The following is an 8,573-nucleotide window of genomic DNA, read 5'->3' as shown; positions in this document are numbered from 1 at the left end:
ATTAAGCAGAGTACTCTCACCCAGTCAAGAGATTAGGGCTAGATCCAACACCGTTTTTTAGCTCATTGCACCATCCCAGTTTCAGAACCTGGCTGTATGCAAATTAGTCTGTCACTGGCCCAGTGCATCATGGGAACAGGGCAGACCAGACTACAAAAGCCTCTTGACTGGGTGAGAGTTTTCTGCTTAATTCAGAGACTCTGTCCATCACCACCCCTTGTTGTTAATTATTTTGTCCACCCTAAGCGTGGAAGGGTATGCTCAGACATGAGTCCCTTGCTCACTGCACCATCAGGATTCAAGCAAGCTGGGCCGAAGAGGCTGAAATGCCAGAAACCGGTCCCTGGTAGCTTGTTTCCTTTCCAGTGTAAGAATTGGCTTTGTAGTTTGGTTTGCCCTGTTCTCATCATGCACTGGTACAGGAACAGACTAATTTGCAAACAGCCAGGTTCTGAAACTGGGATGATGCAGTGAGCTAAAAAACGGTGTTGGATCTAACCCTGATATCTTGACTGGGTGAGAGTTTTCTGCTTAATTCAGAGACTCTGTCCATCACCACCCCTTGTTGTTAATTATTTTGGTCCTCCTAAACCCCAGCGCCGCGGTGTAATTACCGCCGTGGCCAAGGGGTTAAAAGCCCCTCGCCTGACAATAGGCCCAGTTATTCCAGCATGAGAGCGATAGGGATTTGGGGGTGGGCCCGGCCGTTTCGGAGATGGAAGCCTTTGTCTCTACAGGGTATTCTTTTTATTGGTTAATGAGATCACTACAGATGTCTGTGTGTGTGTGTAATCCCAGTTAGCGCATTGGTGGGTTGTGTATTGTGTAGTTAAAATGCTAGGAGGTCCCAGCCTGTCACAGAAAGTACTGAGAATATGTAAATCATTATTTTAAAATTGTATTTCACACAGTATGATAGGCTGTAGCACAATTTAAAATATGATTGCCTTTAATGCAAGAAAGTGCTTTCACAATATAAGTTTCAGTAGTGCACAATCATGCAGTGTGAGGTACTTACATACACATACAGTGTGAGGTACTTACATATAAGTACAGAGTGAGGTACTTACATATACAGAGTGAGGTACATACATACAGTGTGAGATACATACATATAGTGTGAGGTACTTACATTCACATACAGTGTGAGGTATTTAGATATAGGTGCAGAGTGAGGTACTTACATATACAGAGTGAGGTACACACAGTGTGAGATACTTACATATACATACAGTGTGAGGCACTTACATACATATAGTATGAGGTACTCACATACATGCAGTGTGAGGTACTTACATATACATACAGTGTGAGGTACTTACATACATACAGAGTGAGGTACTTATACATACAGAGTGAGGACCTTACATACATACAGTGTGAGGTACATCCATACAGTGTGAGTTGCTTACATACGTACAGTGTGAGGTACTTACATAAACACACAGAGTAGTTAACTTTTGTTGTGGTCATCTCTAAATTAGCGAGGCAGCGCCACCTAGTGGCAGACTGTCGTACGTGCTGGTGTTGACAATTTAGTGCCCAGCACCGTAAATCACCTGCTCAACTTAAGCACTGTGGAGCATATTATCAAGAAACCGCGTTAAAATTATCGCCGCTTTAGCGGCAAGAAACTGCTGCCAAAGCAGCGATAATGGGCTTGATAATATGCCCTTGTGAATTCCCATAGAAGCCCATGTTCTGGTGTGGGCGTCTTTTGGAATTCTCAAGGTCATATTATCAAGCCCATTATCGCAGCTTTAGCGATAGTTTCCTGCTGCTATAGCAGCGACAATTTTAATGCCGTCCTTGATAATATGCCCCTGTGTTTGTTGCTCTAATAGTGTAAAAAGTTTAGCAAAAAAATTCTCTGCACTTTCATGCTGGTGAAGCTCAACTAGTAGGCGTGAGGAAACCGGAAATATATAACTTAAACATGCATTCTATGACATCACATCAGCTGTTGGTAGGAGCAGTAAAAGGGAACTGTAGCATATGTATATAAGAATTACTAACACAAACTGTTTGCAACCTGCTTTAAAGTGTTCGGGGACTCTCATCGGGTGCGTAACTAGACCCCTGTCCATCTGGGCCCGCTTAGTTCCAGGCCATGTAAATTTGTTGAGCAGCCGCTAACTGACATTTTGGGGGCACCATCCTTGTGTATGAACTGATGCTCAGGTGTTGCAGGTGGTGAGGGAATGTCTACATATGTATGGGCACCTCCGAACACTGCCTTCCACGACATACCTGAGCAGGTTGTGCACCCAAGAGACACTTAGGTGTCCAAATAACATATTTTACACAACTAGATGACAGTTGTGATTCTTCATCATCATCATCTTTTTTTTGCATAAAAAATGCATGAAAGTATGTACATTACGTTAAATATGAATAAATAATATTTACAACATGGGAATCTGCACTTGTACATAGATTCACTCACACATACATTCAAACCTGAAGGGGGACAGTTGCGAAAGTTGGTGAACACTTAAGGTAGTTAGCCCTTATCCTTTGAGCTCCAGGGGCCTCATTTATGAAAAGTGACGCATCGCTGCGTGAAAACAGCGATGCGTCACTTTTCACTGCACTCTCCCTGCGACATGATTGATGCGTCATATTTATAATATGACGCATCATGTCGCAAGGAGTTACAGATACGTCAGTATTTCTGACGTATCTGTTGGCGCAAAAGTGACGCATTGCTGGAGTGTGTCACAAAAGTGACGCAACTCCAGCAAGGCTTCCTTTCACATGGGGAAAGCCCCATGTGAAAGGGCTTGCGTCAGTCTTACGCCTGCTGTGAGGCAGGCGCAACATTTTGACGCAACAGCGTCCTAAAAGTGACGCAGTGAAATCTCATAGATTTCACTGCGTCACTGTTACAAAGCTTTTGAGGGTGAACGCCCCCTCTGCATACATTATACCTGGCGCAAGTATAATGTGGAGCAGGGGTTTACAAAGTGATGAATCTACCTAGATGTGTCACTTTGTAAATATGGTGCAACAAGGTAAATTTTTTACTCCGCTGGTGCGTTACTTTTTTGACGCACCAGCGGCGTAAAAGTGACGCAAGTGCTCATAAATCAGCCTAGAAGCTTTGTGAAAATAATAACTCTGACACGCGAATGAATGTATTGTACAGTAGCAGGAGGAGTTATTACCTGTAGAGGCTTCAACACGTTCAGCAGTCAGCTGACGGTCAGGCCCGACGACGTAAGCAACAGCCATGCCCCACAATCCTTTGCGAAATATCTGCATACAAACTCTCCCTGCATTTCTCTTTTATCTCTGCAGGCATTAATATCTATTTTAATTAATCCTGTTTTCTCAAATTATGTTAAACTTTTTTGTTCCATACTCTCTATAGTTATTTGTCACAAGTTGCAGTCTCGCACTATTATAATTAGGCGGTTGTGCTTTGTGAGTTCACTCAACAACACAAAGATAATTAAAGGCAGCAGCATTCATCAGACAGTTTATGATCTTGTTAGAGTGTGATCATTCACTTGCACTTCGTGTGGCAGTGAAAATTGAAATCTAAATGTTTGAAAGACATTTCCTGGCGGAGATGTCTATATACAATAATGACAGAAATTAATTTATGGAATGGAATAGTGGGATGGAGTGCTACAGGCTTTTAAGCCCTACAACGCGTCGGCCGTTACGATGAGGCCCTTCATCTTTAATGTTTTTTTACGAACATTGAGACAGATTTACAATTACTGGCACATCCCTGCATATCAGCAGGGATGCGCCAGTAATTGTGCGCCGCAGCTCCGCCACCCTTGATGCGCCGCATTTACAATGCGCGCACCTTGGGGCAAAAACGGCACAGATGCGTCACGCATCTGTGCCGTAAAAGCGGCGCATTGCTGGAGTTGCATCGCATGCGCGATGCAGCTCCAGCAATGATCAGGGGGGCCCTATGTGCGCAATGCTGCGTCAATCCTTACGCCTGCTTCAAGCAGGCGCAGGGTTTTGTCGCAGCATGGGCCCAAAAGGGACTGAATGAAATCTTGTAGATTTCATTCAGCCACTTTTGGGAGGCGTTCCTGCGCCAGAACGCCTCCCCCTGCGATGATACGCCTCTTCTGGCGCAGGGCTTTACAATGTGACGCATCTGGGAGATGCGTCATGTTGTAAATACCCCGTACCATGGTGCATCTTTTGCACCGCCACTGCGTCACACAAGTGATGCAACGGCGGCGTAAAAGTGACGCAAGGGGCATGTAAATCTGCCCCATTAGGTTTAGTTGTGTAAAACGGACGCAATGTGGAAGAGTGTGCAGACCGGTGTGTATTTCTCTATCATTAAAAACTGGACCTATGTCATGAAATGAGGATAACACAAGTATGGCGGATAGTGTAAAGGATTGTGGAAATACATATATCGCAAAAGGTAGTGGACATTGCTTTTCCTGCATGCTCTTTGATTAACCTTTTTCTAGTTCCACTTCCGGTTCCAACGTCGCTCTCACTTCCGGGTCACATCATCGCACACGGTAGTGGTTGGGTAGCCGTATGTAAACATTACTTTTCCTGGATGCTCTCTTTTTAACCTTTCCCTATTTATTTTCTGCCCACTTCACAACGAGCCGCTCACCATTGCAGTTACTTAAAACGGGTGACGTTACAGTCATCTTTCCGTCATCGTGCTCTGGACATCCGATTTTTTTTCTTTTGTCCTACCCTTCTAGCCCCCAGTCAGCCGGTCTGCCACACCTGCCAGCCCCGACCTCCGCCCCGGCCACCTCACTCGGCGTACTAGCCCAGGGGGTACTAGGCATGGCTTATGTTTTCAGCCGCCTCGTCTGTCTTAGCCGGTCACCCTTGCGCTGGTTGGACCCAGACACAGCTGCCAAGGTTTCAGATTGCTATGTGTGACATTTTCATAATTTCAGTGTAATTATGAGTGACATTTCAAGGACTATGAGTGACACTTTCTCACAAGCAAAATCAAGCAATGAAGACGAGGGAAAAATAAAAATTTCGCAAAATACACCCATTTGATCAACACAAAACTAAGAAATTCTTAAAACTCTTGCAAAGCACCAGGGGCCTCATTTATGAAAAGTGACGCATCGCTGCGTGAAAACAGCGATGCGTCACTTTTCATTGCGCCCTCCTTGTGACACCAATGATGCGTCATATTTACAATATGACGCATCATTGCGCAAGGAGTTACAGATACGTCAGTATTTCTGACGTATCTGTAAGCGCAAAAGTGACGCATTGCTGGAATGTGTCACAAAAGTGACGCAACTCCAGCAATGCGTCCTTTCACATGGGGAAAGCCCCATGTGAAAGGGCTTGCGTCAGTCTAACGCCTGCTGTGGTGCAAGGATGCCTGTGCCACGGGGCGATTGTTTTTGTGCAGGAAGGGGCACCTTCCTGCACAAAAACAATCACTAAAGGCTGTTTCCTTTTTCAATGCGTGCTGTAAAATGCAGCACGCATTGAAAGAGGAAAAACGAGGAGAAATGAAACATTTCTCCTCGTTGCGCATCGCTACGCCACCTCTAGGGTGGCGTAGCATTCAGACGCATCTCCAGATGTACGATTTCTCGTAAATCTGGGATGTGTCTTGGTCCATGGGTGTTGCGTGGGAACACACACAGCAACACCCATGAAACGCCCCTTCAACGCAAAGTGCTGCGTGTGAAGGGGCCGTATTTACAAGGAAAGAAAAGTCACGTAGGGTGGCTTTTCTTTTCCTTGTAAATATGGAGGAGCCCCTGCGCCACCGATACATCGCGAAAAGTGATGTACTGGTGGCGCAGGGGGCTTGTAAATCTGCCCCTTAAATCGTAGGTAGATGTTATCCCCGCAGCAGAGTGAGCAAGCTCACCAGGCTCGGGGCACCACCCGTTTACCGGGGCTAATGCCCCACCTCACAAGGAAACAAACAGAAAACTTTCACCCTGGGCTCCCTTTGAATACCAATCCTCCTCTACAGAATGCTGTTCTGAAGGCCAGATTAAGGGGGAATTGGATGACCCATCTGAGGCCTCTAACCGCAGCACAGGTTATTGGTGGCAGCACCATCTGGTAGCAAAAGGTCTCCGTTGTTTGTGAGTTCGCAACCCAACAATGGATGGGTCAATGTTCTACCATGTCTACTTGATGTACAGATGGGGAGGGATTCTCTAATAATGTTTGCTCAGAAACAATTTGTCATTAGTCAGCCCACAAGTTTCTAGTTTATCGTTGGTACAAATGTAGAAGAGCAGTAAAGTCCCAGGTAAAATTCCAACAGTGGCATTGCTTTAAATGGCAGTCAGTAAGTACCCGCACCTCTTTAATTTGAAAGGGAGGGTACCATCACTGGTGCAGATAATGGAAGCCTACTAGCATGCCTCAGAAGCAAGCAAGTACTCTGAAATAGTGAGTGATTGCACTTCTGTATTCACATGTCGAGCACTGCAAGGTGGCCGACAGGGTCGGTAGTAGACGCAAGAATTACAACCTATGTGAAAGAAGGTTGTTGAATGAGCGTGGGGCTGTACGTGGCAGGGAGCCCACAGCAATGCAATACAGAACTGTCGATAGAGCCTGGCCTGGTGAGTGATTGTATCACACTGCGGGAGAAGATGAGAGACTGACGGAGTCACCACCCCGAGCCAGTGTGGCATGTGTGCAGCACAGGCTATTTAGTGGTTCTCGGCAATAGTGCATTTCTTACATGCGCCCAGTGCCCCCTTTAACCCCTTGAGTGCTGGTGACGGAACCACTCTGTCACCAGCCACGGGTGGGCTGTGCTAATGAGGGAGTGGTTCCGTCACGGCCCGCCCACTGCGTCTGCGCGGTATTGATTTTGCGACTGCGTGGCGCTTTCTATTAAGCGGGCGGGGTTGTGACGGAACCACTCCGTCATTAGCACAGCCCACCCGTGGCTGGTGACGGAGTGGTTCCGTCACCAGCATGGCAGCGCTGCGTGGCCTCCCCAACCCCCAGCGCCGCGGCGTAATTACCGCCGTGGTCAAGGGGTTAAAAGCCCCTCGCCTGACAATAGGCCCACTTATTCCAGCATGAGAGCGATAGGGATTTGGGGGTGGGCCCGGCCGTTTTGGAGATGGAAGCCCTTGTCTCTACAGAGTATTCTTTTTATTGGTTAATGAGATCACTACAGATGTCTCTGTGTGTGTGTAATCCCGGTTAGCGCAGTGATGGGTTGTGTATTATGTAGTTAAAATGCTAGGAGGTCCCAGCCTGTCACAGAAAGTACTGAGAATATGTAAATCATTCTTTTAAAACTGTATTTCACACAGTATGATAGGCTGTAGCACAATTTAAATATGATTGCCTTTAATGCAAAAAAGTGCTTTCAAAATATAGGTTTCAGTAGTGCACAATCATACAGTGTGAGGTACTTACATACACATACAGTGTGAGGTACTTACATATAAGTACAGAGTGAGGTACTTACATATACAGAGTGAGGTACATACATACAGTGTGAGATACATACATATAGTGTGAGGTACTTACATTCACATACAGTGTGAGGTATTTACATATAAGTGCAGAGTGAGGTACTTACATATATAGAGTGAGGTACATACATACAGTGTGAGATACTTACATATACATACAGTGTGAGGCACTTACATACATATAGTATGAGGTACTCACATACATACAGTGTGAGGTACTTACATATACATACAGTGTGAGGTACTTACATACATACAGAGTGAGGTACTTATACATACAGAGTGAGGACCTTACATACATACAGTGTGAGGTACATAAATACAGTGTGAGTTGCTTACATACATACAGTGTGAGGTACTTACATAAACATACAGAGTAGTTAACTTTTGTTGTGGTCATCTCTAAATTAGAGAGGCAGCGCCACCTAGTGGCAGACTGTCGTACGTGCTGGTGTTGACAATTAAGTGCCCAGCACCGTAAATCACCTGCTCAACTTAAGCACTGTGGGGCATATTATCAAGAAACGGCGTTAAAATTATCGCCGCTTTAGCGGCAAGAAACTGCTGCCAAAGCAGCGATAATGGCTTGATAATATGCCCTTGTGAATTCCCCTAGAAGCCCATGTTCTGGTGTGGGCGTCTTTTGGAATTCTCAAGGGCATATTATCAAGCCCATTATCGCAGCTTTAGCAGCAGTTTCCTGCCGCTAAAGCAGCAACAATTTTAATGCCGTCCTTGATAATATGCCCCTGTGTTTGTTGCTCTAAAAGTGTAAAAAGTTTAGCAAAAAAATTCTCTGCACTTTCATGCTGGTGAAGCTCAACTGGTAGGCGTGAGGCAACCGGAAATATATAACTTAAACATGCATTCTATGACATCACATCAACTGTTGATAGGAGCAGTAAAAGGGAACTGTAGCATATGTATATAGGAATTACTAACACAAACTGTTTGCAACCAGCTTTAAAGTGTTCGGGGACTCTCATCGGGTGCGTTACTAGTTCAAGTTCAAATGACTTTATTCGATTGTTAACATTACAATCATAAAAGCACATTTCATCAACATACGGTTAAAAAAAAAGTCAGGTGATCCATTTCATTTATCAGACAGGAAGTTACATAAACTATGTAAAA

Source organism: Lissotriton helveticus, chromosome 2_1 (genome assembly GCF_964261635.1).
Source record: "Lissotriton helveticus chromosome 2_1, aLisHel1.1, whole genome shotgun sequence".
NCBI classification, from domain to species: Eukaryota; Metazoa; Chordata; class Amphibia; order Caudata; family Salamandridae; genus Lissotriton; species Lissotriton helveticus.
This window is presented reverse-complemented; position numbering follows the sequence as displayed.